At 34.4% G+C, this 21,419-nt stretch overlaps 1 long non-coding RNA gene across 1 annotated transcript in view; it reads right to left on the bottom strand.

Annotated features, from left to right (window-relative positions):
- Positions 1–21,214, bottom strand: part of LOC128559774 (uncharacterized) — a 54,137-nt gene extending 32,923 nt beyond the window's left edge. The window contains exon 1 of the long non-coding RNA XR_008372631.1: positions 20,268–21,214. This is a non-coding gene — a long non-coding RNA (uncharacterized LOC128559774). The remainder of the gene's footprint in view (positions 1–20,267) is intronic.
- Between the last annotated feature and the right edge of the window lie 205 nt (positions 21,215–21,419).

Genomic DNA, 21,419 nt, shown 5'->3' with positions numbered 1-21,419 from the left:
GAACAAATGATATCTTTAAATAAATAAAGCTTCCGACGGCCCCTGTATACTAGTATCTCATTTCAAGCAGATATATAAATCTCTTTTATCACTTCAGGCAATCGGACATAGTTTTTAATTAACCTCGACCATAACATAGATTTTCTTTTTCCGCTGCTTTCTCTTTCGAAAAACGGCGTTAAACACAAAACCAACAAACAAAATCCTCAGGAAAACTACAGGGAACCAATCAAAAACGCTCTATTTTTATAAAACCGCTATTTTCTGCTTTCAAAAAATACCACATGTTGCTCTCCTAGCAGAGTATGGGATAACAAATCATTAGTGTGCTATTTTTAGATAACTCTTCCAATGACCGTAACAGATGCCTGACATCTGTTATCAATTAACCTGATCTTATGGAATTCTGTTGATCGATATGTTCATTTAGCATTTATATATCGAACTATACAGGCGGTATTTAGGCCGTTATTGTATTGTTTTGATTTATGCTATCCTTGAAAAAGGCTTCTTTAAAAAGCCGAAAGCGCTCGGGTTTATAATTAAACTTTTGACACTGTTTGAACATATATTTTCTCATACTCTATAATTTTATCTTTATGTTCTTGTATCTTTCCGGGATCCAGTGTGTTTGAAAGGCATTTCGTTGATATTTTTTCTTTAATATCTCACTATATATATATAAAAGTTCAATTTGTAAGGACTGTTATTCATAGAGTCCTCTACCTGTTCCGTCAGACACAATCAACGAGGAAAGCGTAGCGTCCAACTGTAAAAGGGCTAAATACCAAACACGCGGTGTGTCTCCAAACAGTTGGGCCATAACCTCTTTCCATAAAACGTTTAATTACTTTACTAAATACAATTGGAAAATTGCCATGACCCAAAGTCTTATGAAGTTTGTAAACCACATCCCCATAAAAAGCGGATTTCGATATACCTTCTCGAAGAAGTGTCAAAATGTACTGAAGTAAATTAATCCGAGTTTGCTTAAGGCAAATGCGTAAGCTAAGCATGCTACTACTAGTAGGCTGAACACCATACATGCTGTCGGAATAAAAAGTGAGGTCATAACCTATTTATTTATTAATTTAATGTTTTACAAGTTTACCTAATACAAATGGAAATATGTCACAGTCATACGACATTCCAGATATTCCACAAGTAGTGTATTGGTGATATATAAATAACTTTAATTGAAGTCTTCAATATTCCTTACAAAATGACTACATGATCTATGAGATTTTATTGAGAAATATAAATCATATAGGTTGCTGCACAAGGTGCAGTTCACTCTAAATGAAGAAAGTTTACAATACTAGAAGTAAAATCATATTTTTTGTTTCATAATTGTTTATATAGATATGATTATTACATAATTAAAGATTTCCATCCGAAGAAGATGTTACACTATTCGATTGTAAGTCTTGTTTAACAGGAGCATCCGGGATAAGTCAAATTAATCATCGGATTAAAATGCGATTTCTTCAGGTTATGAATATAACCTAAATAGCGTGATGTAATATTAGTTGCAGTAATAACATACCGTAATAAAGACTCAACACCAATTTTCTCCGGACAAAGATGGCGTTATAGTTTACTTATGTAAAGGAAATATATCAGAAAAAAAAAATCTGACCGGGACAAGAAGATGATTTACACATCTCCTCCGGACAACGTAATTTTTGCTGAATTCAGTCGAGTGGTTGCTGAAGAATACTCTGGTTGATAAATTGTTCTATAACATACTAATATTCAATAATAAAACAAGTGAATGAAGTATTGCCGTGCAATACAAAGTGCCCTACTGGAAGGCACATAATTTTTTCTACTGCAGTAAAACATAATGAACTGATATCTCTCAATGATGTATGAACAATATTGTATTATATATACAATATGTTATAACAAAGCACTTGGATTAAAATTTGCATATATAAAAACCTACAGTTGTTTTCATTGGCCAAGTATAAAAAAGATATCATTTAAATTATTTATATTAACAACAAAGGGAAATTAATCCTTAAAAAAAATTCTATATAATGTAAGGCGACAAGGAACTCTTTACCAGGTAGAGATAGGTCAAAATACACATAAAAATTGGATTTAACATGCATGTTGTACCACAGAAAAGTGGTCTCGATTTTTCCCTATGGCCAGTAATAAAAATGTTACAATATAATCTATTTATAGTAACAACAAAGAGACGTAATTCTAAAAACAAGGGTGGTGCCTCATGGTGGTGAACATTTGTGCCTGGCAAGTTACATCAAAATCCCTCCATGCCTGAAGAAGAAATGCCCCGGACAAAGTCATTCTTCAATTTGACCTTTGACCTCTATGTATGACGTTGACCTTAGACCTACGGCCCGGGTTTTGCGCACGTCTTATCCAGGGGAATATTTGTGCCAACTGATATTTAAATCCTGTTTTGCATGACAAAGTCATAGACTGGACAGGAAAGAAATCCTATTGACCTTCGATTTCAAAGTGTGACCTTGACCTTTAAGCTAGGGTTCTAGGTGTTATCAATGGGAACATTTATGTCACTGTAATCCCTAATCCCTTGATGGATGACAGAGATCTGGACCGGACAGGTAAAAATCCCAATTGACGTTTGACCTCCAATTGTGACATTGACCTTTGAGCTAGGGGTCCGGGTTTTGTGCATGACATGTTGTCTGATCATTGGAAACATTTGGGCCAAATAATATCAAAATCCCTTCATGGATGGCAGAGTTATGGACCGGACAGGAAAAAAGCCCTGTTGACATTTGACCCCCAACTGTGACCTTGACCTTTGAGCAAGTGGTCCGGGATTTGCGCATGACATGTCGTCTCATCATGGGAAACATTTGTGCCAAGTGATATTAAAATCCCTTAATGGATGACAGACCCTGTTCATGCCATGTTAACATTTGATTGCTAAGTGTGACCTTGACCTTTGAGCTAGGATTCTGAAAGTTGTGCATGACACATCGTCTTATTATGAGGAACATTTGTGCTAAGTGATATTAAAATCCCTTCATGGATGGGAGAGTTATGGACCGGACAGGAAGAAAGCCCTGTTGACATTTGACCTTCAATTGTGACCTTGACCTTTAAGCTAGGGGTCAGGGTTTTGCGCATGACACGTAGCCCCATCATGGGAAACATTTGTGCCAAGTAATATTAAAATCTCTTAATGAATGACAAAGTTATGGACCGGACACGAAATTGCGGGCGGACGGGAGGACTGAATGAAGGAATTACGGACGGAAAAGCGCATTCCTATAGTCTCCGAAACTGGTTTTCAACCAGCAGGGGACTAATAAAACTATGATTAATCAGTGACAACAGTTAATCGGACCAGACCCTAAAGATAATATATGCATTATCTCTTGAGACAGATGCTTCCTATGAAGATACGCTCAGTGCCAACCAGTGGTTGCTGAGAAATAATATTTTGGACCAGAACTGAGGGGCGGATGGACACATGGATGGATGGACGGATTATACGACGATTATTAGCTTCAATTTCAGAAAGTACAACAACACAAGCTTTCTCATACATAATAAAAGAACTACCTCACAAAAATCTTATTCCCCATCCTGTGCAGACTCATGAAACTTAAGAAGCAAGCTATCTGTATATCATGTAATACACAGTAGTTCACAAGCTATACGTCCGCTATACATGAATGAAACGATATGTCAGAGGTTATTAGAAAAGTTCCTTTCCAGCAATTTCAAAAGCGGCGCAATCAGAATCTATTTGAATCATCTAAATAATATCGGAACGAGGCAAGTACAAGTCTTGCATACTTGTCCTTATCCAGTCTGTATTTATCTTAAATACGAACTATATCAACCTAACTGTCAATGCAATGCATTACCTCCTGTTAAATCCTTAATATATTCATATTGCCGTTTATGCATCTGTTTAGTTACATGAAAAAGTACTTTATACTTCCAAACTCATCACAAGTACTTTAACTTCTGCTCAATCCAGGGCTAGAGGGCGTGGACGGTAGCATGCATTTTCACTACCGTCAATGAACAGGCTCAGTCAAACCGAGCCTGCAACATTTTCATATTTTGTCGAGTTGAGCAACCCGTAGGGTTTCCACTTTATTTTATTGTCCATTTAAAGAAGTATTTCAGAGTGTTATATTATCTTATTTTGAAATAAAGATCAGAAGATTTCTTTTCTAATATACTCAGCGTCACTGAAAAGTTACCACCCTAATGGCCCTTATATTTAAAAAATCGCATTGGACTGTGTTAAAAGCATAACACGACTACTTTTTTGACGCAACTGAGACGTCACTGGTGTAAAGATTTGTCAAATGTGATGAACTCTATTTGAGGCACGGGCTGCACGTGCAAAATGACATTTTCGAGCAATGTCGACATGTACGAAAATTCTATCGCAAATCATTCATCGCACTTGAAAGGTAGTAGACAGACTAAAAGGTATACGTTAAAAAAACAGAATATCTTTGCTAAGAATGCCATGTTTAAGGTACGATCAACGCCATTAGGCCATAGGCATGTTTGACGCCGAACTTTCATGTCGCATAATTGCACGTCGCATGTGCTGTTCTCACCTGACAGTCATGAAATGGGTTAGGAGACATGATCAGATAGGGTCTATGAGTAATAGACCGCGGGCAGGCCATGAAGAAGTGACGTCGATATTGTATAAAAAAAGAGGTATATATTAAGTGGTAACTTTTCAATGACGCCCGGTATAGATCATACTTCGAGAAAAAATAACAACGTTTATATTATATTAAATTTCGTAACCTACAATGAAAATTCTATTCTTAATAATTCATGATTCCATGTTTTTGAAAGTTCTGTGACAAAAATTCAAATATGTATTTTGAATAATCATATTTACGTTAACTACAATCTCAAAGTGCCATGTTAGAAAATTTGATAAGTATGCATGTAACTGGTACAACACATTTTTCACCATAAGTCGTCTTTATTAAAGCTTTGAGTAGTTAGTTCAACTGTTGATTATTCTTCAAATACTACGAAAGACGTTTACTTACATGTTCAAACCTTCTGGCATTAACATATGCAGCAAGTATAAAACGCATTTTCAAAACAGTCCATGTCAAAGCTATACATAGAGAAACATCAGTCGATGCACTTTAACCTCAGTAAGAAGCATGGGTCATTTATCAAAGGGTATAATTTGAACACAAAGCACACTTTGCTAAAGGATCGTTTAATGTATAATGTATTTGTAGTCAACAACATGCAAAATTAAAAGTGAAATTGTCTAAAACATACGAGGGGAAAATATAGTACACTTTTCTTGATGTGTAATCATCTTCAACCATGGTGGAAAAGATAAAGTAATTTTCTAACAGCAAAGGGAACATCGGTCCTTTTCAATCTAGAACATACATGTACAAGTTTTGGCATTAAGAGGTTTAAAGGCAATATCATAAATTTTATGATTGATTTGATGAAATATCTTTTTTTTTTCAAATAAAAATAGAAAAATGGACATAAAAGTCCCGTTTTCGACCAGTTGTTTATCCTTTTTAGATATCAGACGTTGTCTAGAAAAGAACTAGCAATTACACAAGATAAAATTAATTAAAATAAAAATCATCTTAAGAAATAGTCTCTCCTAAATCTATAGGATGTATCCTTTTCCGCGTACAGCACAGAGACACGTGTAAAAACATTAAAACAAACTACTTGACAGCAATTATGAGCAAACATGGGTATTCTCTTTTTTTTTTCTTTTTCTTTCCTGCTTTTATACGGTGTTAACTTTACACTTGTCCTCACCTTGAGCGTCTGAGCTGAGCTCATACAAACCAACTTTATAAGAAAACTTGAATTGGAAATAATTGCAAATTTTTAATGTATCTTAAAGAATTGTTTCTGTTTTCTTTTATCATTTGTTAGATTTGTAGACTTGAAATATACATGTATGTATGTACGTCATAAAAAAGAACGTAATGAAAATCGAAAAAGACAACAACAACTAAAAAGAAAACAATATGTAACATTTAGAGAACAAATCGAGCCTGAAGACTGCATATGATATGATTTGCGGAACTATAAAATGTCACCATGCTAATCAAAAGAAAATATTTGTTTTCACAAACAACGCATTTTTTGTGTGAAATATATAACTATGACTGGTATGCAATAATGGAGACACGTCATTACACCGAACGGTCTTCATTACCAGACGATTTTATATCGTTTCAAACTTGACAAATTGATGTGTTATTTGTGAAAACTTACTATATAAAGTCTGATAAGAAGTCTCCCTGACCGAGTGGCCACTGTTGCTGATTTAGAATCACTTACCCGTGCCATAGTAAATGGAGTTCTTTAATGTAAAAAATAAAATAACATCCAACTGTCTAAAAGGAAGTGGATTGTACCCGTCCAAGCTTTAAAATAATCAAAGGGGCACCTGATGTCTTTCCTCATCATATAAGACTTGGATGTTGATATAATTATGACCAATTATTGTGAAATTTGTAAATCACTCTTGCACGAAAACGAAGTATGTATTATATCGTGTAAACCACGTCTTTTTTCTTTCGTTTGCCTTTATTTATTTATTAATTTACTTACATGTATTTGCTGCAATAAATGAGTTCACGAATGATAACAATTACTGAACTAAGAACTATCAATCCAAAAAAGCTTTTATTTGAATGATATAGACAGGATGAGTATCGACATGTTTTCATCATAGGACAAGGGTTGATTTTACGAGACTAAAGGAACTTTATTATTTTACGTTTAACAAGCTATTCTTAATAAACAGTTTCAAAGGTTTCGTAAGTTTAACCTCTTCCAACAACAAAATAGCCATTAGGATAACGCAGTGGTTAAAACCCGAATGCTGTAAAATAAGCATGAATATGGTGTGTTTTCTTTCTATCTTAAAAGCCGTTACAAAGCATTACAAAGTACACATGAAGTCCGACAGCTGCTTGCAGATCTTATCAGCATAACACTAAACTTCCTTAAACATAAGATTTGTGAGTTTCAGTTTGGTGGTGTGTGTTTTCTGAAACACACAATTGTGCTCATACAAATTCCGTCGTCAATGGTAAGTGTTATGTAAGTAACATGATAAGTCCTTGCTGTTTTCACAAGCACAACACTTTTTTTTTCAACAGATATTATAACCTTAACTTGCTCTTGCTTGTCATGTGCAGTTTATGTATAGTGTAGCCAATTAAGGTACTGTTGTAGTGTTTTACAAGTACGATTTAATTGATAACATTCCCATTGTACATTATAGTTGCTTGCAAAATCTCGTGGGATATATTTAGGTAAAATAACTGTGATTTTCAAATGTCTGCAGTAACATACCTATGTCAGCCAATGTATGTTAAATGTATTATTTTACATATATATAAATTTTATCCTGAATGTAAAGGGCTCAACTGCCGGAATGTTAAAACGCCTTAGATATACCCAGGTTTTTTATAACATATATAGTTCATTCAGGTGTTCGTAAATATTTCATGGTGTTGGTAATTTATCTCTTTGTTCATCACTCGACTTTGTGTTTATAACGTCTAGAGTCAGTATCCCATTAGGCTGTGAATTTACTTATTTTCGTATTGACATTTTCCCAAAAGGGGTGTATTCAGTATGACGCCTGGGCCCGCATTCGTAAAGCATCTTAAGTATAAGTATAAGAAATTGCTCATTTACTGAAGTATTACTTAGGCAAGAAATTTGTGTTACTAAAGTAAATTTGTTATTCAAAACAACTTAAGTAATTCTTAGCTAAATATACTTAAATATGTAAGAAATTCTTGAGTAAAAATATTTACAGCTTGAAAACAAGGATAGTCCACATATAATGCAAATTCAGTTACTTTAGTATTGGGTCACTGTTTCCCAATTACCCATAGCCCACCACCTTCAAATTATTATGTATCTGACTGTTATCTGTAAATATGCCCCCAGACCGCGACTAGAACAAAAGCTTAAAAGTAGAAAGTCTGCATTAAAGTTTACTTTCTCCCAAATTTGTGAATAATATCTGAAACCAAAAACCCTAGTCCAAATATTAGGACGTTTCTAAAGGGACATTGTGGGACATATTCACACACTTTAGATTTAGGACAATTCACGTACATGCAAATGATATAAATTTAATATACGAGAGAGAGAGAGAGAGAGAGAGAGAGAGAGAGAGAGAGAGATGGCATCCTTTTGCTGGGTCCCGCAATCAACGAGAAAACCAAAGTGTACCATTTTCATTACTTTTACCCATTTTTATCTAGGAGGACATAGGTACGTAAGGTATCTGCTATATTTGCTAAAGGAACGACCTCAAGTAGGCTCAACAGGGACTAGACCCCAATTATCTTGGTAGCAAAGCAAATGCTATACTTATATCAACAGAGTCTAATGTTTTAACAGTAAAATGGCATACACATGCACAGGAATGTTTTACACACATTCATAATCAAATGAGGACACAAGTTGAAAAACTGCAACTGAGATGTGTGTCAAAACACAAACAATTTGAGACAATTATCTCTTATCTTATTATCATCGCAAATATGTTGTTAAAACTTTCTCTCTTTGTCAAATATGGTTCTGTTGTTTATAAACCAGCGGGATCGCAATACGTTTGGAGCATTTGAGTCTCATCCATTTACAAATTTCAGTAGAAACATATGCCCAAAAGCAGTGATACAGTCTAACCTATTTATAGCACACATCGAAGGGACTGACTGAAAGTGACCGCTATATACAAGTAATCACTGCATTAATGTTATCGATGTAGTACATCAACACCGGTTTAAAACTTAACTATGCCTTTTATGAGTATATCTGGTATATTTATAACGGTGTACAAGTTCCTACTTTATAGTAGGCCTAATAGCTTTTTAGATAGCTGATATATTGTTACCTTACATTTCTGTATAAAAGTGAACACAATTCACATGCAACTTAAGGCGTAGTTTCTCCTTTCAAAATATATAATGGCTTCCTCATTCCTTTCTAAAGGAATGAATATTATCAGATAAATGATGATAATAGTTTTTAGTTTTAAATTTGACATCAATTCATAACAGCTATTATACTATTATACTGTCATGGAAGTACCTATGTTTTCGATTTGATTCAGGTTTGTGCAAATTAGGCACGACCCTATCAAACAATTCACCAACAAACAATTCAAATCGGTCATTCACACATTCTGTCAATATTTAGACTACTAAAACTACTTGATGAGGCTTTGTTTACTGTAGTACATAAGATCAGGAAACACCTTGAGAAATTAGGTGACCGTTATAGTGTTCAACTGTCTGCTGACCGCGTAAGACAGAATGACGCAATATAAAGGTTTATTTTAAAGGAATTCCAATTGTTGGACCAGAAGTTGACCGTTCTATGCAGCATCACGACATATGAAGGTATCGGCTGATGCAAGTTAGGTTGTGTATGCAAACTGTCGCTCTTTAACAAAATTACAAGAAATTCAAAATAGATAAATATTATTGACAATATGTATTTCGTTTTAAAAACGGTTTAAATGTTAAAAAAATGTTTACTAATAAAATACACTTAAAATTTTTATACAAACAACTTTCCACCATATGATATATTAGTAGACTGATAACTGCACTCGTATATATTAACAAATTAGCTAATGGAAAGTAATTTTAGTCCTATCGAAATACTTTGTCTGCACTACAGTTTTCTCGTTTTTAAATTTGACTGCTTATATTTTCAAAATGTGACTAAAACACAAATCCTCTAACGTCAGATTTGAATTACAATTATAAACACCACCACTATTGTACTATATTTGCATGTGAGTAACATCAAAAAATCTTATTGTGAAGTCAATTAAAATTGTTTACCACCAGATTCTGTACAATACCAGCTAAAATAATAATACTCATGTACTTAATTCGATTAAAAATCCCGACTAAATGTGCGATATATAAAAGAAATCAGATTTTGTTTTTAAGACAACAAAATCAGTTGATATTTTATCAGATCATGAATTGTTTCCTACGTACATATTAGCTTTGCATCTAAGCTTCTATCAAATCAGGTTTTCCATAAATTCCATTTCCTAAAGCACTTACTTTTTTGCTTATGTCCTGGACAGTGCGTGGCATGCAACATAACAACTTGTTCACGATCTTGTTTTGACATTTTTGAAAACGTATATCCTCCAACAAATTTGCTCTCATTTAAAAGTAAGTAATTTAATCTCACTGTTCGCATAATGCGTTTAAAAGCAGGCTGATTGCGTTGCGGCCTTACTGAAAGCATTGATGCCCACATTTTTATAATTTCTTTTGTCTTAGCGTTACTTCTAATTGCCATAAAGCCAGCACATAATGATGTTGCATTACTTAAAGTCTGCAACCACATATCAAAATTACCTTTGAAATACGGGAATGGACTTTGAAGCCACACTGTGTCTATGTCTGAGTATAAAACGTTTATATTGTCTTCAAGGTATTTTAGAATATATAAAGGCCTAACTGACATTAACTTTTTATAGCTCGGTGAATCAAATTCGGTTGGGTCTGGACTATTTAGATGTTTGCTACGTACAATATTTATGTTGAAACTGTTATAATCATCCTTAAGTTTTTCAAAACTGTAATCGTCTTCAGCTATTATTGCGATATTTAGACTGATTCCTAGTTTGCTTACATACCACCACCAATTTTCAAACACGTCGAAATAACCATTATTCACCGTAACTAGTACAGTCCAATTATCTTGATATGTAAACTTGTCATATTTCAAATTCCGTAATGCCATTGCTTTTGATGAAGCATAATAACTTAAGACTGACACATCTGTTATAATAACCAGAGTTAACAAAATAGACGTCCAAAGTTTTATCCTAGCATTTACCATTTTCATCATATTTTCATAAATATCTCCATGACATTTCTGTCATTGTAAAGTTGTAATTACCCACGGGATATTTAACACGTGTTAGCTGTGTTATATGAGTTCAGTAAATGGGATGTTTTACAATAAAAAGTGTTTTCGATGTAGTATTTGTTTATCATTTCTTTAAACCTTTTTATGATTGATTTAAAATGTTGACAGTTTACTTGTCAGAGTTCCCTTGATGGCTGATGGACAAAACCAATATGATTGCATTGATGTGATCAACCTAAATACATGTTAAATGTGTAATTATGCCGATGATGTTATTCCGGTAAAATACTTCACATTTCATTACTTGAAGAAGAAGATTTCAAATTGATAAAAACACGCTGTTTTGTTTAAAAATGTTCGATGAATTGAACATTTTTTTGGTTACATATCACTTTGATATTTTGCACCTTTTATAAGAATGCAGTAATCTACACACATGATAACTTCTATTGTAATATTACGTTGTCTAAAAAGTAATGTATATTTTTTTTTTATGTAATGAGTGATGATACAAATATTTGTGGCCAAATACAATCTTAATAAGAACTTGTATATATTACCTTAGTCGGAAAATTAATGGATTTCTTTTCTTAAAAAGGTATCAGAAAGTGATTGCATACTTTTTATTACATTCCTGGCTATTTGTCTCAGTTATCTAGCAATTCATATTTTACAATGATGTCGCAAATAAAAGTAATAAATAGCAAAATATATGTTCGACCTTTTTGATCTTGTTCAAACTTGTTTTTATTTTTGAATATAAGACGCCATATTCTCACGTTGTACCTAGTTAGATATTTTTTCCAAAAAATACCCCGATCTTTTTGGACTGACTCAACATGTCATTGCTCCAACTCATTCTGGTGATCATATTCTTGACCTGATGATCACAAAGCTTGAAGACAAACGTGTGAATGTCTCAGAACCTTTGTCAGACTATTACATCTCTGACCACTGTTTTGTTAGTTGTAACATTGAACAGTGTCGTTCTCCCTTAATCAGGAAAGAAATCAAATCTTGCAATTGGAAATCTGTATCTAGTGACAAATTACAAGCAGAATTCGGACAAATTAAACAACACTGTAATGAACTCGTCCAATGTCACTGATCTTGTGTCTGAGTTCACTAGAATCACGTCAGACATTGTTCAGAAACATGCCCCTCTAAAGGAAAGAACTGTTCTCTGTAGACCGACAGTTCCTTGGTACTCAGGATACCTAAAACAGCTGAAACAGTACAGACGTTTAATAGAGAAAATCTTTTTGAATGACAAATCTGACCTGTCAAAGAAAGTATATAGTGGTGTAAGAAACATATATAGTGCTGAACTTTCTAGGACCAAGGATGAGTACTACCAGAACAAGATTGGAGAAGCAGAAGGAGACATCAAAAAGCTATATGCTGTTACATCAGATTTACTGGGAAAGTCGAAGGACAATCCTCTCCCATTACACATAAGTGCAGTTTCTTTGGCAAAAAACTTCCTACGTTACTTTGCCGATAAAATAATCAAGTTGAGAAATGATCTTGACAATATAACAATTGAAATAGCAAGCAATGGTAATTCTTCCTTCTCGAATCCAACTGTGATTATGAATATATTTACTGCGTTCAAGCCACTTGCTGAAAACGATATTTTGAAACTTGTATATGCATCAAAATCTACAACTTGTGAACTTGATTTGATTCCAACCAAGAAATTAAAGGAGCATTCTGGAGTTTCCACTTTTTCTATTTCATAGCACTCCCTTGAAATGGATAAAATCTTATCTCACGAACAGAACAATGAAAGTTTTAGTCGAACAGTCAGCACTGAGGTGGGGTGTCCCGCAGGGTTCTTGTGCCGGACCGGTGATCTGTACCCTGTATATATCGGCTCACAACCAAATGGTGCAGAAATATCCAGCCGATCTCTATGGACACGCGGATGATCACCAGATTGCATTAAAAATTCAAGCGGGAAATTCTCAGAATGAGACAATTGTTCTTTAACAACTCGACAGTTGTTTCAATATATCCATAAAATAGATGACAACCTTAAAACTGAAAATGAATCAGTCTAAAACTTAAATAATTATGTCTGGAACCAGACAACAATTAGCGAAATTGAACATCACAAGTGAAAACGTTGGCGGCAGTAACGTAAAATGCGTCGATCATGTCAGACCTGTGTGTAACTATGACCAATAAACTCAACCTTGACCATCACACCCAGAAAAATTGTCAGATAGCTCATGTGCAGTTACGAAACCTTAGGGCTATACGGAAACATCTCACACAAAAGTCAACTGAATCATGTGTGTATAGATTGGCTCATTCTCACATTGACTTTTGCAACAGTTTATTTACCGAAATTTCAGCCTACCAAATTAACAAACTACAGCGATTCCTAAATCATCACGAATGCTTCATACGAACAGTCAAGTGCAGAACTTCTGAAAAAATACACTGGCTTCCAGTTAAGGCTAGAGTCATGTTCAAAGTCCTAGTAATAGTCTTCCGTGTCATCAATATTATGGTACAACTCCAGTATATCTGAGGAAAATGTTTGTATCTACTCGACAACGGTACAGACTACGCTCACAGAGTGACACTAACTTCCCTAGACGGCGAACAAAATTAGCAGAAAGATCTATGGCCGTCGGTGGTCCCAAATGGTGGAAGAATCTACCTAAATATCTGAAAGACATTCAATCTGAAGCCAGCTTTGGATCAAAACTGAAAACACATTTGTTTAGTCAGTTTCATGAACAATGAGTGTGCTCTTATTGAAAAACAAAATATCAGTAGCGGTATAAAATAGTATTTATACATGTCTAAATCTCTAAATCTAAGTTCTAGAATCGTGTTCATATTTTGAATGTATATATTTTAAAAGTGTGTTATATAATTGTAAAGCGCATTAAAATAGTTTATAATTTTTGTGCTATATAAATGTCATGCATTTGTATTTGTATATGTGTCTTAAGTTTCAGTCTTTGCAATTAGCGTGTGTTAAGATACCAGCTTACATACATAAACTTTCCTAAAATTTGCTAAGTCAAGGGAAGTTATTTTGTGATAAAGCAAAGCAGAGTTATGAAACGTGGACAATGTTAGTCAGTGCATTACAGTAAATAAGTGTGATTGTGAAGTTTATATCCATTCCGATCAATACTTACTGAAATATTAGCTTATAATCAATAACTAGAATGTGTCTGTAGGACACAGGGTGTGCCCCCCCCACCCCCCCCCCCACTGGTACATGTACATTTGTCACAAATAAGGGGAAATAATTCAAATGTTTGCAGTCTTAATGGGGTATAGCCTCAACAAACATTTTATGAAAAGGATTCATTATTCTAGGCCATATACTTTTTGAACTATGAGCATCACAAACAAAAATCCACTAATATGGCTATTTCAAGGGCCATAACTTTGTAACAAATGCCAAGATTCTCAGGAAGAATGCCAAGTGTGCAAGGACACATCATGATAAAGACCCAAGCAAGGTTTCATAAATTTATATCAAATACTTTTTGAGCTAGGCACATAATTAGGTGAAAATGTGCATTATTTTACTATTTCAGGGGCCATAACTTTAAAAATATGAAGTGGAGCCAGCCAAAAAATAAGAGGAGGTGTGCAAGTTTATATCATGAGAAAGACTTTTGCAAGTTTTCAATCATTTATATTAAATACCTTTTGAACTAGGTGGATCACAAGGTGAAAATGTGCATTTTTGACTATTTCAGGGGCCATAACTATGAAAATAGAGGGAGGACCAAAATAAAAAATAGATGGTGCGCAAGATCATATCATGATTAAGACTCATGCAAGGTTTCATGAATCTATATCAAACACTTTTTGAGCTTGGTGTGTCACAAGGTGAAAATGTGCATTTTTGACTATTTCAGGGGCCATAACTCTGAAAATAGGGGGCGGAGCCAGACGAAAAATAGGAGGTGCTCAAGTTAATATTATGATAAAGACTCGTGCAAGGTTTCATTAATTAATATCAAATACTTTTTGAGCTAGGCGCGTCACAAGGTGAAAATGTGCATTTTTGACTATTTCAGGGGCCATAACTCTGAATAAAGGGTGCGGAATCATACGAAAAATAGGAGGTGCGCAAGTTAATATCATGATAAAGACTCGTGCAAGGTTTCATCAATTTATATCAAATACTTTTTGAGCTAGGCGCGTCACAAAATGAAAATGTGCATTTTTGACTATTTCAGGGGCCATAACTCTGAAAAAAGGGGGCAGAGTCAGACAAAAAATAGGAGGTGCGCAAGTTCATATCATGGTAAAGACTCCTGCAAGGTTTCATCAATTTATATTAAATACTTCTTGAGCTAGGCGTGTCACGAACTTCGGACGGACGGACGGATGCACGGACAAGACCAAATCTATATGCGCCCACCACTCATAGGGGGCACAAAAATACTAAAGCAGGACGCTGACGTCTACGCTGACGAATGGTTGAGACCAATAATTTTACCTTTCCTTCGAATAGGCAAGCTGAAAGAGGATTCCGCCATTAGTTGCACGTTACTAGTTGTTTCTGATCTACCTATAATAACAATTAGACTCTCTTTATCAAATATGTACCATCCCATAGGTTGACATTCACCTAGATTCACAGTGACACAACTAGTGCAGGTATCGGTAAAGTCATTGGTGTTAATTTAACTATAAAAAAATTCAAAGATTTTCCTGTGAGTTCTCAAATAACTAGATTAATGGCATGTTTTTTTTTAATGGCAGCCCGCCGTTGTAGAATTAGGCTGCAAACATTCAAGTTCACGTGTAATACTTGTACTAGACTGCCAATATCTGAGGAAAATGTGACTTCTGATGGCATTTTTGTTAATGCTCGGATATTATCATAAAAGTGTTCCTTAGGATCAAACATGAAATTTAAAAGGGGATGAGGCCTTCTAGGGTTCCTCATTACAGTATAATGGGGTCAAAGGTCAAATGGGTGCATTTACAAATAAATTATGCCGCTGTGCACTCGTTTTATTTTCATATAACCATCTAAATTGGTTTAAATATTGTGTCTCGACGCCCTTTAGTATTTTGCAAATACATCTGATGATAATATTGAAAATATATATTATATATATTATATTATGTAGAATAATATATTTCTGTGAAAAGTGGCTCACGATAGGAAAGTGTGCTATACTTGAGATGTTTGCTAATCTATATTATGTGGATCATCTGCAGAAATATTTTTGGTACTGTCGTATCCAAGGGTCATTTTAATGTAATTTCAAGGTCACAGACATGTCAAAGTCAAAACTAAACTTTTGAAAATGACTTCTGAGGTATTAAAGGAAGCATAATGGTGCGTAAATTAACAATATACTCAAACACTTTTCTAACTGTTTTTTTTCTTTTATCGCCAAATTTTGACAGATTTGAATGAATGATTTACACAATGTTAATGATTATTTTTTATAATAAAACATAAAAAACGATCATAGCCTGATATGTATTTATTTAATCGTAAGGGTAACAATAAGTTTACCCTTCAATTAAAAGTCACATAATTAGTAAATTCCAAAAGTACACTTTGATCCTATGAATTCAATACAATTCACATTCTTATATTCTGAAAGTTCAACTATGTTTAGTTAAAATGGAACATCCGTCAGTATTTTCAATATAATAGTATATCAATTTTGTGACGTCATTAATGACATTAATGACAAAATTGTTTAATCCCACAGATTGCAGTACTTGCCGCATAGAGACCAGCACCAAGTTGCATTAATATTGTGACTTTTTATTTTGGGTTATACCTTATTTGAACTGCCATGGCTTAATAAATGGCTCAATGAATGTACGCACAGTTGAAGTCGCTGATATGTTTATTTACTTGAACTGGTCATAAAACAACTGTCATTCAAATCCTTCAAAATTTGGCAGAGATAAAAACAAAAGTCAGTTGTCGAGTTAGAAAAATTGTTGAGTAAATGATTATAAAATGACAGTGCAAATGCATGTCTTGCACCTCAGGTGGCAATAAAATTTGAATTTAAGCTTTGAACTGACTATCAAAAGAACATTTAAATATTGTACACCTTTTGATAAATGTGTGCGAAAGAGAACATATGGTAGGTTTTGAGGAGGAAGACTACAACGGAAAATGAATTACATATAAATATATAAAAATTCACACATAAACAGTTAAAATAACTTTACTGTCATGTATACAGCCAAGTACTTTTAGCTCAGTAAGAAAAGCGCAGATCTAAGGATCGCCGGGTCGTGGGTGTGATCCCCGGGAGAGGTGTATGTTCTGTATGACAATCTGATAATAGACATTGTCAGGAGTAATTTCCTCCTCAACTTCTGAATCATATCGAGAAGTTGGCAGTTACTTGCGGGGAAAGGCTTGTAGAGACGCTAGAAACACTGACCGCCATTCCATGACTGAAATACTATTAAAAGTAACATTTACATATATGGAATGCTTCACCAGCTCCTAATGAAATGATTTCAATACTGGTGATAATTCATTATATTATATATATTTATAGTAATTTGACCATGCGGTGATGATTAGATAGGACCATTTTAGAAGAATAACTGATAGAGATGATGTACGGTAATATACAAAACAGGACAGATCTGTAGGATTTCAACTAGTTAATCTATACACCGCGTCTTTGATTTGCTGTAATTTCTTTCTATTTTTACTATCGGTCACACATTTATTATCATATTTTATGTATTTGTAATTAAGTAACACATTTCAAGAACAATCACCGAAGCTCTTAATGCGATATTTGCATTATTTTATTCGTAACAATTTATACATCTGACACTGGTTTCAGACAAAATGCCCTTGATAACACTATGAAAACAAAGTTGGTATCTTGGAACTGAAACATTAGTCATTCAGATATATTACAAATTAAAATGTAAAAATAGAGATATAAAAACATCAGAAAGGTTACTTCCCCACATGAATCAGAGGTGAAGGACGGATGATTTCAGACACAATGTATTTTGTCAAATCGTCACGGAGAACATACGCCCTGCCGAGTATCGAACTCACGACCCCGCGATCCGTAGACCGACGCTGTCCATATTTAGCTAAGCGGGCGGGTTGGTTCGATAGTAACTTAGAGATATACAATGCGTAAAAATAACTTTCTGCAGGATGAGAAGAGCATGAAGAAGAGATCTGAAATTCAAAGCGATGGATTTATAATAAACACATACTGCCGATTGAATATGTCAGGCTAAGACGTCTATAGCTTGTGAAGTGAGACTATTATGGGGTTTATTCATTTTCTTTTAAATAAGGGTAAGAACCTATTTTTATATAAGGGTAGTTAATTCTAGTATTCCGCACTAAATTTAATAAACAATATACTCATTTTTACACGTTTAAGGCTACAGTAGCGGTAGCTCACATTTGTTTAGATTCCTTCGTAATACAATGGTACATTTGCTCTGCCCGGTTCTATCACTAACCAATCACTCGGAAATCTAAAGGTGTGGTAACTGGAAAACAAAACATGCTTTACCCCTATGTTCACAGTCATAAAGATCATACTAATAACATTAAATATACTTCCAAATTCACTGACAATTATTAAGCCTTTTTGAAGTTCTGCCATCTATAGAACCAACATAAACAAATAGTTACTAAATTGTAATTATTGAAAACATTTGAAGAGCGGTTACCAGTTCTCATAATAGCCTAATGTTAATGTGCAAAGAACTATTTTAGCTGACTCAAAAATATGAAGAGTACCATTTTCATGCAAATGGAATAAAAAAAAAACATAGCCTTTGCGGTTATCTAAAATCTACAACTAAACTTTGATATCGCTTAATTTTTGTACATAGATGTATTTCTAAATGCCACACATGCCTGGAATTACTACAACGCATGCGTAAACCACTGGAATAGAGTTCTAATTGACAGCATAGAGTATTTTAGATAATGCATGAGAGAATTTGCACATTTCATTCTATCTTAAAAACAGACTTAATCAAACCGAGTTTGCTATTTTTACGTCCTTGAGTTTTATGCTTCCAAGGAAATCTTTATATCTGTCAACAATTAGTACAGTCAAACTATGTTCACTAGAACTCGACGGGACAAGCAAAATATGTTCGAGATATCAGTAGTACAAGCCAATGTGAAGTATACATTATATAGACCTGACGATGAGTTCGAGCCAAGAGTAGTAAGCGAATAATCCGAATTCGAGCAAATGAAGTTTGACTATACCAGTCTTTACAAAATACGCGCCATAGATTTAACTACCTGTACTGTTCATACAGACAATCCTACAGGCAATCAACCAGCCTTTTTAGAAATTGCTAGCCTGAAAACGGAAGTTTCAGAAACACGAAACAGATAGCCTTCATAAATGCACAAAGTATCAGAGCGTAGGAAAAGTTTGCTCATTCTATAGAAATGACTTTAATCGTTTTGAATTTGTCAATCCCAAAATGCAATAAATCTACACGAAGTAATTTATTTTACTTCTCAATTTCATAATTATCACCGAAAAATTACAAGTTTATATTTAAAGGTAGCAAAAATGGCAAAAATTTGACGTTTATAACAAAAATGCACTTATTGACCTTTGACCTTGTGCTGTGACCTTACTATGACCCCTAGAAGGCGACAGCCCCCTGAAACTTTTCCAAATTTTATAAAGTTAACAACGAACTGGCTGTCGGGCATTAACAAAAAATGCCATCAAAGGCAATTTCTAGGCCTCTTTTCTGGATATATAGGCAGACTATACATCAACAAAAACAAAGACAAATATCAAACAGGGAATGCCACGTACCAAAATCGCAGCCTCCCCAAAACGAAACATACAGCACGCAGACGTGCACACCACAAACACACACACATACACGTGCACACGCACAAAGCCAACATACGAGGACAAAACGAACAAACAAAGGAACACACACACATACACGCTTACACACACAAAGCCTACACAAGAGGACAATACGAACAAACAAAGGAACACAGTGGGGCACCGCCTTGGAACGGTCAGTGGCAAAAACACCACTGGGGAGCTTAAACCGGTTTATGGTGCGCACCCAACCTCACTCTTACCCCCACCATGTTCCAAAAAAGAAAAAAAAAACAAAGAAAATATCAAACAGGGAATGCGATGTTCCAAAAACGCAGCCTCCCCAAAACGAAACCCACAGCACGCAGACGTGCACACTACAAACACACACACACACACATACAAAGCAAACACATGAGGACAAAACGAACAAATAAAGGAACACAGTGGGGCACCGCTAATTTAGGTCAATTATTAAAATATAATTCCAAATGCAAGGAAGAGAAATTTACTTACTACATGCAACTTGCCAATTCCATGTTAACTGAATTCTGAATCCCAATGTTTCCATTTTATAAAATAATCACTTTTCAATTAATTTTTGCACCGACATCGGCATACAACATCATTTGGGTTCTGTGTCTATGATTGAACAACCGCATGATTACTTACGATGACATTCAGGCACAAATTATGACAGTAATTTGAAAAAAAAAAATGCGTTGTTAATAACCGTTATCATATTCATGATTCAAATATAGCATGTATTCTTTGAATTAGATAAACCACTCCTTTCAATTGAATGTAGTTCCAAGAATTATCCTCACCAAAATTGTAAAAGAAAGTTCTACTTTGAAAACACGCTAGATGTACACATTTCGCCCGTGTCTGATATGGAAGTGACATCAGATGTGACATAATATTAAATGGCGTCAGTAGCAGGCAATGTAGTCCAATTCGTGACGCAATTATCACTATCATTTCCGTCTAATAATACGCCCAACTCAGCAACATCTGAAAACAAGCATAGTAAGTAGTGGTTCACATTCGAAGATAGATTGTAACCTCCAAATTACAAGAAACTAGATAAATATTTTAATTTACTGTAGGTAATAATTTTATGCATAACATCTACAGGAAAAAGTTATTAAATATATGTATGAACAAACGGCATTTAGCACAGTGTGAAATCCAGCACGATTTGTCTACCACACTCTATTCCGTGTGTTCATTGAAAAAAATGCACACGGAAACATATATAGATCTCTCTAAAGGAGAAACAATTGAACAGTTATAACACACATCGTTGTTGAACATTAATTTTACCTAAAAGTGCATAATCGCACTTTGAAAACTATAATTTTATGAATTCTGGCGGAATATAATCATTAAGAACTGCTTCGAAAAGAAATTTTCTCTGATTAATTGCATTATTTAAAGCGTCTTCTCGATGAAAGTCTTCAGACAGCCTTACATTCTTGATTGCTTGAAACGATCAATGTAACACACCTGTAACATCCTTGTTACATATATATAGGGAGCAGCAACATAAACTATCCAGCTGGGTATCGTTTTAAAAAAAATCTTAAGATTTCACTTATCTTAGCGTAAGATATTGACTTACGAGGAATTTTAAGATAAATCTTAAAGTGTTTTACAAACGGTATC

The sequence above is a fragment of the Mercenaria mercenaria genome, chromosome 10 (assembly GCF_021730395.1).
Source record: "Mercenaria mercenaria strain notata chromosome 10, MADL_Memer_1, whole genome shotgun sequence".
Lineage (NCBI taxonomy): Eukaryota > Metazoa > Mollusca > Bivalvia > Venerida > Veneridae > Mercenaria > Mercenaria mercenaria.
The sequence above is the reverse complement of the archived record's forward strand: the minus strand, read 5'-3'. Positions and strand labels throughout refer to the sequence as shown.